The sequence below is a fragment of the Malaya genurostris genome, chromosome 3, assembly GCF_030247185.1.
Source record: "Malaya genurostris strain Urasoe2022 chromosome 3, Malgen_1.1, whole genome shotgun sequence".
Taxonomy (NCBI): domain Eukaryota; kingdom Metazoa; phylum Arthropoda; class Insecta; order Diptera; family Culicidae; genus Malaya; species Malaya genurostris.
Window position 1 is genome coordinate 41,089,171 of NC_080572.1, and position 20,058 is coordinate 41,109,228.

General features: G+C 37.2%; 1 protein-coding gene and 1 pseudogene across 3 annotated transcripts in view; both read left to right on the top strand.

The window, feature by feature from the left end:
• Window positions 1–20,058, top strand: part of LOC131438794 (roundabout homolog 2-like) — a 513,725-nt gene that overhangs the window by 38,357 nt on the left and 455,310 nt on the right. The window lies entirely within an intron of this gene.
• LOC131439697 (U4 spliceosomal RNA) lies at window positions 1,566–1,723 on the top strand (annotated as a pseudogene).

Here is a 20,058-nt window from a genome sequence, read left to right on the forward strand (position 1 = left end):
ACCATTGTCCTTTGGTGTAGGTGTCTCCTTGCCCACTTTATCACATGCCTTACCGTAGTGAACAGCTTTTTGGCAATATTGGCATGTGGCCATCTGATTGTCATGGGTAACAAGTGTTTTGCACGGGATTCTTATATCCTGACCGAAAGTCACATAAGAAGGTATAGGCCTCTTCAAGCGCATGCGTAACAAACGTATGTCATTTAGAATACCGGGGAAAAAGTTCTTCCACTTTTCTTTTTCGATAAAGAGAATTTCTCCGTATTGGGACATAGTTTTGCGAATATAAGGATCGATGACGCTTGAGGGAAAATCATGCACACGCACTTCTATAGCACTATTTTCCATATATACTGGAATGTTGTACTTAATGTTTTGGTGCTTCATATAGTGCACATTGTTATTGTCTTTTGCGAATCATTTGCATCCATCTCTTTATAAAACTGTATTCTTTCGTAGCGGCGGTAGCTTTTGTTCGTTTGGTTCACTCATTTCGAGATCGTTCTTTTGTTCACTATACAATACTGTAGTTGGTTTTGTTTTATCGACTGACTTGGATGAGATGTGAAAGCGAACTGGGTGATTTGAAGATGGATTTATATTATGAGAGTGAACAAAGAGAAGAACTTAATTATCATCCAGATTTAACAACCAGTAGTTTTGAAAACAATCAACTCAAGTAAATCAAAAGTATGTACTTTTTTAATATGTACTTAGGAGCTGTCCATAAAATACGTCACGCCGCAAAGGGGAGGGGGGTGTTTCATAAAGCGTGACCTTTTGTGATAAGGGGAAGGGGGGAGGTTTTTGGAATGTGACGTCCAATATTTTCAATGAGCGCATTTTTGAAATACCTAATTATATTACTGCTCTGCCCTATTTCCTGACAAAATCTCCACAATAAACGTTTACATTCTATAGGAAAACGTGTATTTGTTGCTGTAAAAGCTTCTTCTTGTAAATTCGGAAATGAGTGATGAAGGACATCATTTCTGTTGTTATCAGCAAAAGTGCACGGAGAAGCGAGTAAATTAGCGAAATTAATAAATTTTACCTAATATGAGTAAAAAAGAAAAATATGCTTTTAAACGGTTTAACTTCAGTTATGCACTGACATTTTTTTCAGTAATTTGATTTTCTAGCATTGATAATAGTATATCATAAGAATTTCTCTTATCTGATTCTGATGCAGTTTATCCAATTATACTCCATTTGAAAAAGGGCGGGAATATCAACGATTTCAGACGTAGATCATGTCATGTCTTATCTAGATCATATGTGATTTTCCTCCACCAACATCAAAGCTTATCGAATCATTCAATGATTGAACTTACATAAATCAAGAATCATTTTAAATCAAAATCACTACCCATTGTGTGACGGAAGATTAGTACCGATATTGATCGATATAATTTAAAATTCACTGATCAACTGATCTTGAAAACATTCTTCGGCAGTGATCTCGAGGAGGCCCTCTGCTTCTGTGACAATTTGTGACAAAGGGGGGATGGGGAGTCAAAAATCGTAAAAAAAGCGTGACGTGACAGCCCCTTATGTACTTATAATAAATTGCGCAGTGGCGATATCGTGACCAATGAGGTACAACCGAGGTGCGATTATTGCTAGTTGAAAACTAAGTCATGCTTCTAGTTATTATTAAATGCAAATTGGTGACTCAAACTTTATCGAGGTTAAAGCAAATTCTTACAAATTATTATTATGACGAATTGATGTCAAAAAGTGATGTTTTGAGCAATTTTCAAATCTAGATTGCCGACTGTATTGTTAAGAAGGATTTTAAAATTGATGTTTAAGGTGAAATGTAACGCCATAAAATGCGCGCAAAATTTCATCCGCTTCAGTTGAACGAACCGTCGCTCAAAGCATAACAAGAAAAACCGACACATGGAAACCAGAACTTTTTTTCGGTGATTGATCGCAGTGGGCTTACCTCTCGTTATGCGGGCTTGTAAAAAAGACTGGACGTAATGGATTTTTGAATCCTTCACACTTTGAATATATGCTAATTCAATCGTTATTGTTAGTGATTACTCTTACACTAGAACTATGATTGACTAACATGAAGTTATATGTATATGTATTGACTAACTTGCTAATCATGTATATGTCTGAGCTTAGTAGCAAGCATGGATTCTTCTTCAAAAGAACGTTTGAAGACAAGAAAACATTCAAGTATTTTCGTTATCTTTGCCAGTAGTTCACCAGGCCACATTGTTTGTATCACAGGTTATATAAAAGTTATATTTTCAAATATTCTACATGAACGATAATACTGGGCTTGTATTCATTTCATTCAGTAACCTGTCAAGGTTGAAGTTATAGTTTCGCTATAAAAATTGCTGCAGTCAAAAATTATACCTATAACATGATTATTAGCATTATTGCTTCAGCAACATCAATGCATTGAGCTCAACAGAGTTGGACATTTTTGGCATTATAAACGACAGTTACTTAGAAAATAAACGATTTTTTACAATACCCATTTTATTGTATTCAACTCGTTTTCATTTCAACACAAAACCCTGCATAAATTCACGTCATTATTTGATATGTAATTTTTGCTCACGATATAATGCCACTGAGTCCACCGGGCATTGCTCACACCACCTCAATACGAAACAGCAGCGCACAGGCAACAAAAAATATGGAACAATTTATGTTAACTTTTACAAATTTCGGTTGTTTTATCTAAAATTTTATAATTTTGAGTGGCATTTTCTGATTCTTCGTGAAATTTTCCACAAACACTATTGTTCAGTTCTGCAATCATCCCCGTGGAACACAACAGTAACCGTTTATACATTTTAAAAACCAATTACGGCTCGGCAAAGCAAAATTTCAATATTCTAGGAATACTTAGTTGTGATACACACTAAGATTCCATTCCGTTGTTCGGTAATTTTTTTGACGAAAACTTTCGGTAATCAATAGAAATTACCGATATTTTGGCACATGAGCGTCATTTTACAAAAATTATGCAAATTTTTACCGGACGATCAGTGTTACGCAAGTTTTCATTACCGTATTCTGTAAATAGATATACAACTCATACGGTAAATCTGAATAGTCGCCGAGTACGGTAAAACCCTACCGTCCGTATAGTAAAATAATCTTCCAATAACCGAACTTCTGTAAATACTGATTGTCGTGAAAACTAACTGTCAAACAATTGATAAAATGTTCAGTAAGAGTCTTTTTATAAACGAAACGAAAAAAAAACTTGAAGAGTTCATCGAATGGATTGAGGTACAGATGCTAAAATTTTTGAAACATTAGAATCACTAAAAGCTTTTTATTTACTTATAAGCAGAAAATAATTTTGTATCTCTTGTCCACTTGCTGCCTACACAAATCGTTCGAGGATAATTTCTGGTGGACTCGACGGATTGTGCAGTGTTTTGGAAGGTGGAATAAAACCATAGCCACAACAGGTTGGAATTAAATTAAAAATTCATTCATTTTGTGAACATGTGTTGTTTTTTGAAATCCGAAAATAAAAGAATTTTAACCAAAGGAAAACAAACAAACAACAAATTACCGAACAATCAGTTAGATCCATTTTGTTTACAGTTTACGGTAGTTGTTTGATAGTTCAGCAATTACCGAACGATCGGTAATCGATTGTATTACCGAACTGATTACCGAACGTTCAGCTGTTGAAAATTCGGTAAAAAATTACCGAATTCTGCGAAATTTTCTAAGTGTGTAAGCTTGATTTCGAAAACTTAAGTGTTTTTGATTTTTCGAAAATCGCTCAAGTTTTTGAATGATTGATCAAAAACGCGATTCGCGCATTCTGCTACATTTCACCTTGAGGTACTTCGAAAATGAAGATGGCGATATCCGACTTGTCAATAATAAAAAATTTGACAATTGGTTTGGTCCCAATATTGGTAGTGAATTAAATACCAGTGATTACAATTTTTCTGAGGTCAATCTGTATTGAAACGAAATAAACCTGAAAAACTACAGTATAAGAAAATGGTTCGTCAAGTATTATTTCTAAGGGATAAATGCAGTTTATCAAAAAGGTGACATTGGTGTCAATTAGATTGTAGATTCATGATAAGGAACACCGGGGAGGAATAGGTTTCTTTATTATTGAATTTAAAAATTATATAATTATTATTGAACAATGTCCAACTCCAATTTTGAAAGAAATTATTGAAATATATAAAGATTATTTGTTTATCTACGAACAGTTCACGAGGTTATAGCTACCTGATTTTCCATTCCCAATCCATTATCGACGTATTCAATTTAGACAAGTTCGGCTCCAATATCTACCGCAGATATTTACTGAATCTCACGAAGAATAAATTTACCATCATACGTTTTACAACACAAGTGAAAAGCAAGCTTCCTATCAAAGCCCTAATCGAAACCAATCGACCCCGAGGCGCTGGAAGCAGCTTGCTTTCTAAAATAAACAGCTCATCTATTTTCACTGGTTCCATCATCTGACAAAGCATTTTAGCGTGCTGAACCTCTGCGCGACGCCAATAATATCCAATTTCGGGTGTATTGAAAATAAAAAAAAATGCGAAGAGAAGGGAATGGCAAATGGAAAGCCCAATACAAAACCCGAAACATAAGGTCCCTTTCGCTGCAGTCTCCATTAGCACTGTTAGCCGTTTGCGAAGAATTTACGACGGCGGACGCGAGGGGAGTGTAGTGTGTAAAAATAATAATTTCACGCAAATTTTCGTTTTGACGAGCGAGACGATTAGTTTTGGACTGGCGACAGATAATCACTTGCGGAAATTGTGGGATTTTTTTCTATCGAATCCAGCAGACGTGAGTTTTACCAGACAATGCCTTTTGTGCTTCTGGGTTTTGAATAAGCAAAGACTTAGAAAGACTCTAATATTACAATTTGTTTTTACGATTATCTACAACCCTCATTGTAGTTAGGTTTTCCGCTTCTTCTTTTGCCGAAACTTCCCCCTAAAATTGTTAGGGAAAAATGAAGAAAACGTCGTAATTAACCGATTCCAAGTTCATTGACACGATTTATCGTTGTTGCTCGAATGTACGAATATCCCGAGCAGCGAAACAGAGCGGGCAGGATAACTCGGCTTCGAGAGTGCGGGCATCATGTTTGTAATGTGAGAACTTGGCGCGTGCCTCATTCCTCGTTTTTCGCGTCCTACAGGTCTGGAACCGAAGGAACCCGTGTCGAACCACACCGGTCAGGCCAGTGGCGTACGATAGTGTACCGAATTAAATTTTACAACTCGAAGAGGGGAGGGGGCATGTGTAATTTGAGCCTCGCGTGGCTCCCTGGAATCTCACTGGGAGTTCTCAGCCGCATACCTGACTGGTGATGTCTCAGTATCTCATTTCAATTGATCGCCGGTCGTTGATTTTACACCGGGAGGGCTCTCTGTGTTCATTGAAGTCGATAGCTTCGTCTCCGATTTCCGATTGTGTGTTTGCCGAGTCCCGGCAAGTTTATCTGCGTTAAAGATCTAAATTAATTCTTCGATAGTTGCTTCATTTCATTTTCCGTGAGGACCCACTCAACTGTTTGATTAACGTAGGTTGGACGAAAAAGCGAATGCTCGCAATTCAATTCAATAATCACCATCTGTCGGTCACGGGAACATCGTGCCTCCTACCGGGGTGTGTTGAAGCGTCTATTGTGAAAGTGAAATTGCATTGCCGCAACCACTTCCGCCGATAACGATCTGGGCCAAACTTGTGCGATATATCACCAGATCTTCTCTTCTCGGATCAAACAGTTCAGATTCTTGGCAGACATCCAAACAAACCGGGAGAGTCCTTCGTTCCGAACGAGCTGATGCAATCTCGATTCTACCGTAGAGAGCAAGCGAAACAGAGGGAGGTGAAAATCATTAATTTGACGCATGAAACAGCTGCTGCCGCCGATACGTTTTTATGTATGACGGCGCTGACTCGCCGAGATTTTTTCACCCTCCGTCACCCTCGTTGTTGTCGTTTGCTAGTGCAAGGAACATTTCATGAACGACGAATTCTCAACAAGAATTTATGTACACACAGATCCGACAAATAAGCGATGCATAATACTTCGCTACGGGTGTGGTACGAGCTCATACAGCACATATCCCACTTTTTATTATTCTTCGGGATCAGGGATATAGTTTTTTTTTCTCTCTCGTTTTCCTTGCTCATTCCTTCCGATCCGATCCGTTCCATTTCGTTCTGGCATCCCAGCGACCCTAGGCAGTTGGAAATTCAATATCGCTTCCCGCTGTTACTCAGGCCATTTGTTCCAAAAATCAATGTCGAAGGACCCCATCAGCATCACGCGACGAATGGTGCCGGCGGTGATAGCATGCCATCGTCACCGGGAAAAGCGAAGTGAAATTAGCTGTTCGTCTTAGGCTTCCTGCCTTCATCCATCACGGTTGTTACAGTGATCTGTTTGTTGTTGGTTCTCGGCGTTAGGATTTGAATTTTTCATCTTGGTAATGATCCGTTATTTGCCGGCACTTGATGGGATGTTAAGTAGTCGTATGAAAATGTATGTTGGAATCGGTTCAGGATTGATTGTGACGGCAATCTCCGTCGAATCCGAGCGTGTTGGACTGCGGCGACCAGAAGATCATCATCTCACCAATGCCGAATATAAACACAACAATTTTGTAATTGTCTAAAAAAAATTCCATTACAATTAGGTCGAAATGACGATACTCCCAAAAACAATCCAGTTGTTTGGAGTAGTATAAAAGCGGGCATTGTATTATAATTTCTGTCGATTTGTTTCTGTAGAAATATTGAGTGAAATATTCAAAAACACCCTTTTAGCTGTTATTGAAAACTTGAGATTATAATACATACACGGGGAGACCACAAATTATTTTGTTTCAACTAAAATTTATAATGATTTAACTAACATATCTGTTGAATTTGCCAAAACCACTCAGGTGAACAAAATTGCTGTTTTCGAATGCTGTCAGTTGACTGAAAACGGAGACATCTAAAACACAAAACGCGAAAAACCTTCATTACACCAGAAGCGTTTCATGTTGGAAATGTTAAATTGCTATTATACGTCATTTGTATCAGTTACGTAATTTCCGTTTCAAATAGGTGAAAATAATAAATTAATTGTTAAACAAGTATTCCATGCGCTGAATAGATATTCCTACACAGTGGCGTACCGAGGAAATTTGGCGCCCAGGCCAAAATAAAAGATTTGCCGCCCCCATCGTTGGTTTAGTGAGTAAAATAAAAACAAAGCTGAAGTTCATCTGCTGACTTGGGTGAGCAAAAAAAAAGGTCCCAAGGATTACTTTGCCGCCCCCTAACATTGTTGCGCCCGGGGTAAATGCCCCCTTCGTCCCCCTCAAACTTGGATTCAAATGAAAGGTCTTGAGGTTCCATACAAAGTTCCTGAGTTTCATATAGATCCGACTTCCGGTTCCGGAATTACAGGGTGATATGCACCAAATAGAGAAAAAAATAGTCACACACGTTTCTCAAAGATGGCTGAACCGATTTTCACAAACTTAGATGTAAATGGAAGGTCTTATAGCCTTATACAATTTTCCTGAGTTTAATTTGGATCCCACTTCCGGTTCCGGAATTACAAAGAAATATGTGAAAATTTATGAAAAAATATGCAATCATTTTTCTCGGAAATTTCTTAACCAATTTTCACAAACCAAGAAACAAATAAAAGGTCTTGAAATTCTTTAAAAAGTTCCCGAAAAGTTGATCTTGATTCGACTTCCGGTTCCGGTATTACAGTGCGATTGGTGAAAATTTTCAATTTCATGAGTAGTTTTCACAAGCGATGGCGAATTGAGGTGCACATTATTATAAAACTTACTGCTGAATAGATCTAGTTGACGGATCATATTAGTTAGTGATTATATAAAACTACTTTGGGAATACAAGTCCGCTTTCCCGGTTTCCGCTTCCGAAAGCACCGGTAATAGTGAAGAAAATCTCCAAACATGGAACTCCCGTCGATTTCTCAGCAACGGTTAAGCCGTTTTTCACGATTTTTTATTCAAATTAAAGCTCTCATTATCTTTAAATATACTGTGCAATTTCATCCTGATCCGACTTCCGGTTCCGAAATTATAGGGCGATGAGTGTCAAAACATTCAAATTCAAATTGATGATTCAGGGGAACGGGTATAGCGTGATGGGTAAGTCAATGCCTTTCACGCTGCCCACCTGGGTTCGATTCCCAACCCCGCACATAGGGTCAGAAAAGTTTTCTGGCCTGAAGAGGTGAATGACAACAATGTTAAAACCTCTATAATCGAAAAAAAATGACGATGCAAAACTGGTACGCGAAAGTACGTGCGGCTTTGCTTCATTGAAAGCGTGCTTTGTTCAATTTCGAATAGCGTGCAGAGTTGCCACATTAAAATTTATATTTTTCAGGTGAAAAATATGTAAATTTCTATTCCTTTTATTCAATTTGTACCTACTTGTTAGTGTTATTACAAGATCATGATAAAGATGCTTTTCAATAAAAGTGCACTTATTGCCTTTCTCATAAAGAAAGTTTATACAATCACTTGAAACATTGACCAGTGGAAATTGACCCGAAGGGCTAAGTGTTCTATATAATTCGACACAGCTCATCGAGCTGAGCAATTTATGTGGGTGTGTGTCAAATAGTGTCACTCATAAAAAAAAAATCTCGTAATCCTGTAGGTTGCTATTGAATTTTACACCGTCATTTAGAGCGACGAAGGGTAAAATTCTTCTAGATTTGACTTAAAACTGATTCAATTTGTAGGCTATATTAGTTACTTACTAAACAAACCGACTTCGGCTATACTGGTTCCAGAAGTACCAGAAGTAGTAGTCAAAAAGTTTAAAACGAGACTCACTCAATTTTCACAGAGATGATTTGATCGATTTCCACAAACAGGCTCAAATAAAAGTTCCTACAGTCTTATAGGTTGCTGTTTAATTTCATCCGGGTCCGATTTCCAGTTTCAGAACTATAGGCTAAATTGTGTTTAATCATTTAGTGCGACGATGCAAAATAAAGAAAAATTTCTTATCAACTTGACATAACTGTTTGCAATTTGAAAAGGTTATGTTAGTTTATACCCAAAGAAAGTTTCTTATTTTCTTCGCAAAATCTCCTGGTGATATTTCTGAAAATATTAGTAATATGAGAAAGGCATCATTACACCACTAGGTGAATTAAAACAGGTTTTAATTTGTTTTATGAAAAATTTTCTTTATTTTGCATCGTTGCACTAAATCATTAAACTAAAGCATTTTACCCTATAGATCTGGAACCGGAACTCTCTCGGACACTCATTGCCCTATAATTTCAGAATTGGAAGTCGGGGCTGGATAAAATTGCACAGTATCCTTTAAGACAAGGAGAGCTTTAATTTGAATCATGATTTGTGAAAATCGGCTTAACCGTTACTGAAAACTCGAAGTGAGTTCTGTTGTTGAAGCTTTTCTTTACTATTATCGGTGCGTTCGGAAGCGGAAACCGGGGACTAATAGTCCCGAAGTAGTTCTATACTTACACTAACTAACAAAATCGGTCAATTAGATGATTTTGGCAGCAAGATTTACAAAAATGTGCACCTAGTTTCGCCATTGCTTGTGCAAAATTAATTTCGGAACCGGAAGTAGGATCTGGATCAACTTTTCGGGAACTTTTTGAAGATTTTTAGGACATTTTATTTGCTATTTAGTTAGTGAAAATCGGTTCAGAAATTTTCGAGAAAATTGATTGCGCATTTTTTTCATAAATTTGAACATACTTCCTTGTAATTCCGAAACCGGAAATCAGATCCAAATGAAATTCAGGAAAATTATATGAAACAATAAGACCATTGATTTGAATCTAATTTTGTAAAAATCGGTTCAGCCATATCCGAGAAAATTGTGTGATATTATTTGAGCAATTCCAGAAATGCTTAGCAGATCATCAGACTCGACCTTCTCCGATTTGGATGAAATTTTGCACATGGCTTCAGTATGGCAAACCATAAGTTTTGAACCGATTGAGAGGTCAATCCGACTCACGACTGATTTTTAAAAAGGGCGTAAGTATTTTTGCATTTCACAAAAATTGCCTTTTTCAAATCGTTGTAACTCGGAAACCGTTAATTGTACAAAAATGGTGTTCAGGAAGAAGTTGTAGGGAATCGATTGGGCACTCTAAAAAAATATACACTGAAAAAAATGTTTGATTTTTTTTTCAATAATTACAAAATAATCCGAAAAAGGTAATTAAAAAAGCATCGTTTTAATTTTTTTTTATAAGTTTTATTTTAAAGCTGCTATTAAAACCTACAGATTGATGGCTATCCCATCCGTGCCTTTTCAAAAATGAAGAAGTTACAGCTAAAACAATTTACAGATTTATTCGAAATTTCAAGTTCTCGTTGAAAGATAATCATTTAAACAGTAGAATTATAATCTACAGGTTAAAGGGAATAAATTTGTTCATGACATTTTTCTTCTAAAAGTAGCTGTTCTTGAGATACTTGGATATTGAATTATAACACCATTTTTTATATTTCCATCAATTGTTTATTTGCTTGCTATATCTACAATTATTACATGTACATGAATAATTCTTAATTATATTTAAGGTTTTATTTATGTCTGACGGAGCTACCTCGCAGTACAAAAACAGAAAAAAAATTGCAAGTCTCTGTAAATTTAAATCAATTTATAACATTGATACTGAGTGGCATTTTTTTGCAACTTCCCATAGTAAAGGACCATGTGATGGGGGTAATTTAAAGAGAACGGCACGACGTGAAAGCTTGGCTAAACAATTATATGAATGGGCAGAGCAGAGACGTCGAGATGCATTCACGGCCATGTCTTTTTGTTACGTATTCCAAGAAGAATATGAACGGGGTGTGACCGAGTGGAGTAGTGTTTATAAAGATACCAAAATGGTTCCAGGCACACAAAAATACCATTTTTTCGTTCCGATTTCAGAAACCACAATCGTCACAAGACTGTATTCAAATGAAGATGCACGTAGTACTCATACAATTTTCAAAAATTTAAAACCTTGAATGTAATTAAGAATGTACATGTAATAATTGTAGATATAGCATGCAAATAAACAATTCATGGAAATATAAAAAATAGTGTTATAATTAAATATCCAAGTATCTCAAGAACAGCTACTTTTAGAAGAAAGGATATCATGAACAAATTTATTGCCTTTAACCTGTTGAATAATATTCTACTGTTTAAATGATTATATTTCAACGAGAATTTGAAATTTCGAATATATCTTTAATTTTTTTTAGCTGTAACTTCTTCATTTTTCAAAAGGCACGGATGGGATAGCCATCAATCTGTAGGTTTCAATAAGAGCTTTAAATTATACAAACATTAATTGTTTTGGTTAATTTTGAAATTATTGAGAAAAATACCAAATATTTTTCAGTGTATATTTTTTTTAGAGTACCCTATTGATTCCCTACAACTTCTTCCTGGATGCCATTTTTGTACGATGAACGGTTTCCGAATTACAACGAGACCCGTAAACTGTTTTAGCTGTAACTTCTTCATTTTTCAAAAGGCACAGATGGAATAGCCATCAATCTGTAGGTTTTAATAACAGCTTTAAAATAAAAATTATAAAAAAAATTAAAATCATGCTGTTTTTTATTTAACTTTTTCGGATTATTTTGTAATTGTTGAAAAAAAAACAAAATTTTTTCCAGTGTATATTTTTTATAGAGTGCCCAATCGATTCCCTACAACTTCTTCCTGAACGCCATTTTTGTACAATTAACGGTTTCCGAATTACAACGATTTGAAAAAGGCAATTTTTGTGAAATGCAAAAATACATACGCCCTTTTTAAAAATCAGTCGTGAGTTGGATTGACCTCTCAATCGGTTCAAAACTTATGGTTTGCCATACTGAAGCCATGTGCAAAGTTTCATCCAAATCGGAGAAAGTCTATTCGGATTTTGTCACTCTTTCGTCTAGTCATTCCTGGAATTGCTCATTTGTCAAATACATACATACATACCTACATACATACATACATACATACATACATACATACATACATACACACACACACACACATACACATTGTGTGATCTCGACGAACTGAGTCGAATGATATATGACACTTGGCCCTTCCGACCTCGGTTGTAAAGTCGGTTTTCACAGCGATTCCAGACTCTTTCTATATGAGAAAGGCAAAAACATTTTTTTTGTATTTTTTCACGGAGAAACAACTTAAGCAAATTATTGAAACTTTTTTTGCATTATAAAGCATCATTTAAAGAATATTTAGTTAAATTTCCGTATATTGAAAAATAAGGCAGCAACAGAGCATTCCCCAAATCCTCTTTTGAGAATCACTTTGCGCGATGAACACGATAACTCGGCGTAGAATTATCTGAAATCAAAAATGTTCCTAATTTTACTTAAAGTCCGGGTTATTTCTCCTCCCTCCGTCGTTCTCATGTTAATATTTTGATTTTTTTAACAGTTCGTGGCATATTTAAGCAAAAATCGCTATCTTACTGTAAATTTTCCGCCAACTTTGAGGAGAAAAACTATCATGATATGAAAATGGAAAGAATTCAAAAACGTAGAAAATTAATCGCATTCGAATCCATTCGAGTGAAAACAAGAATGGCTTGTTCGTCTTCATTCGAAAGTATGTATCCGTCGAATGGTTGATACGGACGTTGGCAAGTATGAGTATGACAAGCTTTCAAAATTATGACAGAAAATCTAATGCAGAAATGATATGTCGCTTGCTACCTCGAAACCTTCCCCGCAAGTACGAGAAAAACAAACACGCATCATGCGTTTTCCTCTTTTAGACTCATTGATACCATACTTACCTTACCTACCAGTTATGGTCCTGAGGTGTCCTTTGCTGTATCAAGCGTACGTATCGATCCACCTTGCTCGCTGCGCTCCTCTTTTTCTTGTACCAGTCGGATTAGATTTAACAACCATTTTCACTGAGCTGTCGTCCAACATCCTTATGACATGCCCAGCCCATAGCGTAGACGTCCGCCATTGATACCATACAATCCAGAAAACTTTATTTTGAATTAATGGTAATTATGTCATACAATTGAATTTTTTTTCATAAATTACTGATCATATCTCCATATCTCATATCTATCAGATACAACAAAAGATATGCTCGATCGAAAACTTGTCACTCTCCCAAAGGGTAAATTTTGAAAAGGTACTACGACCTGGAAGGATTCCTAGTATCAGTAGGATCGTAGCACCAGTCTGTTGAAACAGAAGGTCAAATTCCACAAAAGGATTGCAACATGGATTTGCTTTGCCCCATAGTATCCGCGTCAAAATTCATTTGGAAAATTTCAGTTTTGTAATTAAAACCACAATTCCATATCCATAAAAAATGACTGCCACATTTGCGCACATGGCATTACAAAAGCCAAATGATGGCTATCATCGCCATTTCATCAACGATGCAAAAATTTCTCCAACGCACTATCACTCAAACTGCCGTTGGTTGTTCGTTTCCCAACACTGACCCGCGCTGCTGACTGGGCCGTGAGTCAACAGAAATCGATAGAAATAATCCAATTATTAGATCCAGCTGAAGTCGGCGACGGGAGCGAATGTACCTCCCAACGCATTAGGCCATTCGGTTGATGACGGTTGACCTCGCGGGGTAGCATATGGGCAGCAAACTGCTGGCACCTCGAGATGATACCGCTATCGAGCCAACCGAAGGCTGCTGAGAACCACCGGACGGAGCCGTTTTTCGGTGCTGATGGAGAATCAACCCTGTAATTAGAGTGTTTTAGTAGGTGCACAACATCGCACGCACTGCTGTCTACGGGCAGAGGGCGCGATGATGATGGAACGCATCTTCGCTGAGTCATGCTGGGAACCGGGCCGAACGCGATGGCACTTCATTCGCCAGACCAGAAACTAACGGCGTCCCGGGCTTGGATGAACTGTTTACGTTTCATACTCGATCATGGATGGATCGAAGCGGTGAAAACGTAAATGGCGATTAAGTACTTTCCTTCTGTCCATCTAAACAGCGAAGGGTGGGGAAAGGCGGCGGTAAATGTTTTCACTATTTGTGTCAGCAGGTCTGGTCTTCGGGTAGCGGTGGGCTGTACGACGTGTGACGTGTGGGTGGCGTCCAACATTTGCTGAATGTGTGCCGCTAATGGCTTTTTCCCTACATCAATCCATTTTATCCACTAGAGGTCATCTAACAAACGTCAGCCTTCTTCACTCGCCGCGGACGTGTGAGAATCATATCGCATCATCTGTGCGAAAAATTTTGATCATATTTCTGCACAGTTTGGCATGTGCTTGACGTACGCATCAGTCACGAAGATTCCATGCTTCCCGTTTCATGGTTGTAACTCACTCGATGTCATGCTTCGTCATCGGATTTTGGTGCTGCAGCAAATGGATAAAATCGAAATACGGGTGAATTGCGAACCAGACAAGCTACGATACTGGAAAGCACAGCAGGATGTTAATTCAATTTATTTCAGTATGAACACATTGCGGGGAGATTAATTACAGTGCGATTAAACGGTGATCATTGGGCAATCAGCATCATTAAGGAACGGACGAAGGTGCCACCGACTGCCCCAAAACTGCTGTCAAAAAGAGAGGTTGATTTTGTTTGTTGTTACCGTCGGTAGTCGCAGTCGAATGAGCCGAAAGTTGAAGTCATGTTTATTTAATCGGATTAAGTCAATGGTGGTACAAATAATGTTCCATTACTGGTTGAACGGGTGATATTTCAAGATCAGTTATGACTCCAAGATGACGTTGATTATTTTCATATTCATCCGACATTCTTTGACGCCATTTCAAAAGTTTTTTTCTGGGTTTAATGCCATATATAAAAGAAGAAATATGCAAAACCGAACTCATAAATTTAAATGCGTTTTAGTCGATTTTTTTTGTACGAACTTTACTGCCCATACTTGCATGTCAGTCCCATATGGAAAATCGGCATGTCGAGAAAAAGACAATTAAAATTTTATTTCTGAATTTTTTGATTTATTTTGCTACCTAATGCTAAATCATGGTATTATTACTTGAAATATCGGTAATACACCTTTGCTATTCCAATATTGCAATGAATGAAATTATTGAAATTTGCACTGAATGGGACTGATATGCGGGTACTTTGCATATGGGACAGACATGAGTTGATATTTTTTTCACATTTTACTGAACAAACCCTCAACTTTTATTGCAATTTCTGAGAATATATTGAGGATAGATTTCATTCCGCAAGCTAACTCCATATTGGCAACAATCGATATGGGACTGATATGCGAGTATGGGCAGTTTAAGTAATATAGAAATTTCAGCATATTTAGTAGCCAAAAGCAATATTTTTCAAACTAAATTTAAAGAGCAACGACACAGCCCCCGTGAATACGACTTACCTTACCATAGGGCACCTGTTCAAATACTTTCCTCTGGAAGAGTGAAAAGTTTTTTATCGTGAATATCTCTTGTTGTATCTAACGTATCAACATAATTTTTGCCTCATGCCTTTGAAAATATGATCATTAATTGTTGTAATAATCTCAGCTGACATAATCACAAATAATAAAGCTTTCTGAAATATTTGGTATCAATTAGTATCAAAGAAGAAAACTCATAGGTAGGTATAAATGGATAACACATAATATATTTCGTTCATTCTAGCCTGTGCAGTTGATTGAGCATTAGCTAAAGCAAGTGCACCAATCCGGTTGGTTCAGATTCAGAGCTTAGTACCAGTCCCAGTATCAAGAATTCAGTTCAGTACTGAACCAGTTACGGGATGCTCGCAAAGCCAATTTTCCTTCAAAGAAAATCGATTGCGTCACGGTACGGTCGTTTAAATAGCTGGTAATGTAAATTTTCGATTATTAATTTACATATCAATATAATGTTTGTTTACAATTAATTTGTAATGCTGTTTAAATTGGAAAAACGAACGAAACGCACTTTTCTCATTACCAACTGTATTTTACGTCAAAACTGTTTCAGTTGAACATGTTTTTCACTTAATTTTCACTTGGCTAACACTCCGCTTACTGGAGCAGCTGCACAAACTTTCATGTGACGTAAAACCTGAGAAGTAAATATGTGCTTTTGCGTTTCTGTGGCTGAGTCGATAAATGGACGGACGATGTGATCTAATGATTATTGTTTCCTTATTCTAAAAGTACGGGTGTGTAATGTCAGAGATATAACTGGATTTCGTGAATACGAATAAAACTGACACTTTTACTTTATACTTCCGAATATAAATCAGTTGATCAATAGTGTGAATTGTGCAAGTTTTGCCCTTTTACACTACTAGAATTTGAAACGATACACCTAAACTACAGTACAAATTAGTTACATTAAACATTCTGACACACAAATATTACGAAATCACCAGTATAGTTCCTTATCATAAAATAATGGTGGTTCTGAAAAGAACCTTTTATGAAGGCGTTCGTGATGGAGAGTGATGAGTTGAGTTCCGATGGATACCGCTGACTTCCGTCTTCTATTTCCAGGATGGCCTGTTGTCCATGAATGCGAAACAGATATGTGTTCTGTTGAAGTTTCCTGCTTCTTCCGCTTGCTGTAACAAGCTTAGTATTTCGCTTGGAGAATCCTCAATCGCACCATAATGAACACGATGACAACGACAGCCAAATTCGAAATGAATGGCTTCTGAACCGGTGCTATATTTTATATAGCAAATCTGCAGAAAGTTTACTACAAACTACAACTGGTTGAAAGATGGGTTGTATACAGTATAGTGAAGTAAAATTTCGCATAATTCTTTGGGTATAAAATTATGGTTCTAAATGGCACATTAGAGAATTTTGATGTCGATTATTTCATTTCGGATTTCAATATTTTAGTAAAAGATACTATCAAAATGCTGTACGGGATTAATTTCTGGCATTTTAGAAGAGCCAAATTGTATAATTTTCTATGATATCAAACACTGATTGGATATAAACGATTTTAAACACTGTTGCGAATTTAGAACTGAATTTAGAATTTAGAAAATTGCAAAAACTGAACAAAATTATCTTAGATTTGCACTACACTAATAATTTTAATTTTCGATTTACAAAGAAGCAATCTTTACAGTTCTTTAGGTAACATTTAGAGCCATTAGAAGGGCTGATTTTGCATAATGTTCCACATTGTTATCCATTTTTCGTTGTCTTTTGCTCCAATGCAAACGGCCACCAATAGGATGATGTAATCGATCTTCTTCGAAAGAAAAACTGGCTCTGCGACCGGAGCGTATGAGGTTTTGTACAACGCTAAAGGTCTGCTCTTATTACTAGCGACTGCTCCACCTGACGACCGAAGTCCAAATGAAAGCATTGACGACTTCTGCTCCCGACGATTGAAGTCCAAATGAAAGCTCGACCTAAGCGCTTGAGGCTTAATACCACGCGAAAGATCTGCTCTCATTATTGACGACTGCTCCACCTGTCGACCGAAGTCCAAATGAAAGCATTGACGACTGCTCCACCTGACGATTGAAGTCCAAATGAAAGCACGACCTAAGCGTTTGAGGCTTTATACCACGCAAAAGGCCTGCTTTCATTGCCATCTGCTCCACCGGACGACTGATGTCCAAATGAGAGTTGTGAACTGAGCGCGTTTGAGGTTATTAACCACGCAGAAGGCGCACTCTCCGAAGCTGTTGGTTGAATTAATCATTCCCACGACGTCCGCTTCCATCCAATGCACAAGAAGAAATGATCGATTTTCGACCACGGTTCCCCTTTTATACGCAGTCAGTTGAAGATGTGTGCCTGACTACCTCAAAATCGTCGTCCTTGCGCGAAAACCCCAAACGAAAGTAAAGAGTTTTCCGCGTTGTTTTCAAATTTTGAGAAAATTTAATTTTTGAGTTGTTTGTAGTTATCTCACACTGTTCAAAATATTATCGTAAATTCCTGATCATATTTTTGATGAAATAGTGAAAGAATTATGTTGCTGCCATTAATACAAGTCAAGATATTCACGATTAAGTTCTGTCCATTCTTCCATATGGCTAATTTTGAAAAGTCGCCCCATACTAAAGTAAGTCGTATTCACGACAAAAGAAATTTACTCACCAGCGCCGAAAAAAGAAAAATCGTGTTCTTGCTCAAATGACAACACCAAACCACCTGAAATTACGTCGGTACGTGGGTCACCTACTACTCCACCAAAATCACTCTAGAAGTCGCCACTGCGCATAGTAGCTTTTTCAGAAAAGCCATTGGCCAACTTGCCCCTTCGGTACCAGTCCCGGTCTCTCCTAATCGTTTTTTCAACAGTTGAAAGACAGATTGAAAAACAAAACAGAATTTATTGGAAGATGTGCTCTCTCATTTTAAGCTTCTTAAAATTTAAAAAGACGGATGGGTAACTGAATGACGTGAATACGAATAAAACTGATATGCTTTTGAACGGATCTTAGTACCTGATTCCGAAAGTACCGGAACATTCATTTCATTTTCTCAGATATATGGCACCGATTTTTACAAACTTACGCTCGAATGGAAGATTATATGTTTTCGCACGTTACTATTGAATTTTATCCTGATTTGACTTTGGGTTCCGAAATTACAGGGAGTAGTACGTTTGAATTTTTAAACCGTCATTTAGAGCGACGCCTCAAAAAATGCATTTCTGTTTCTAAATTTGGTTCAAAACAGTTTCAATTTGCAGGTTATATTAGTGGTGGCCGAACGAACCGATTTAAAAACCAGTATTGGACCGATTTTTATAAACTTTGACTCGAATGAAAGGGCTTATGGTTTTATAAACTAGTATTGAAGTTTATTCGGATAAAATTTCTGGTCCGGGTGAAATGTGTCGAAACTCTTCCTAAAGACTGTTCCAGAAAGTATAAACGCAACCAAAAACCGCTGCCATTTCGCAATGGTTCAGAATCTGTCAATTTTTATGGCTTCGTACTGTTGTTTACACTCTTCTCTAGCCACTTGTGCGGTTGCTTATTCGTTTTCATTAGTTTGTTTCGAAATGGGTGGACTTTCAGCGGAACAACGTCGAAAAATTGTGCACAGAACGCGGACTGTCATTGAGAAAGATAGAAAAAATGGAAGGCGTAAGTGAAAAAGCCGTGCCTTTGAGGATAAACCGAAATCGGGTCGAAAAAAAGGTCCTGCTAACCCTCAGTTGGATAAACGTGTACTGAAGGCGTTCGAGCAAAAGAAGGAGGTTTCAGTTCGGGGTGTGGCCAAAAAAGTGGGCACTTCGAAGTCAAACGTTCTTCGTGCTAAAGAACGTTTGAATAATCGAGCCTATAAGAAACAGAAACAACCAAAACGTAGTCCGAAACAAGAAGCATCGATCAGGCCGAGGGTTCGAAAGCTGTACAATACGATTCTATACATCAAGGAATGTTTACAAAAACGACTTCTACCCATTATTTGAAGCCACAAGGATCCTGTTGTCTTCTGGCAAGATCTTGCTTCTTGCCACTACTCGAAATCAACGGTTGAATGGAATGCCACCAAAAATGTCACTTTCATCCAAAAGAGATGAATCCACCAAATTGCCCACAACTTCGACCAATTGAGGAATTTGCGCATTAACGAAGGGACATCTTAGAAAACATGTCTCGGCAGCCGAAACCATTCAACAGTTCGAAAAAGATTTGAAAAAAGTTTCAAAACTTGTCGCCAAGAAGTCTGTACGGAATTTAATAAGTGAGTCAGCTAGTCTACAATGGCTAAGTAGCAAATGTTGAGAATAATATTCTGTTGTTGTAGTCTAATATTATCAGTATATGGAATTTATTGAAAGATGGCTTTTTGGTCAATGTTTCTTTACAAAATATTTATTTTGCGTCAAAAGCTTTTGACGCAAAATAAATATTTTGTAAAGAAACATTGACCAAAAAGCCATCTTTCAATAAATTACAACAAAGTGGTCGTACCGTCTTCACAGTATATGGAATAAAATTTGAATATCTAACACTTGTGAATTATTTACAGCGAAATCAAAGCGCGTCCATACTTTCTGGGACAGTCTTTAAAATCAGGAAAAGAAGCGCAGGAAT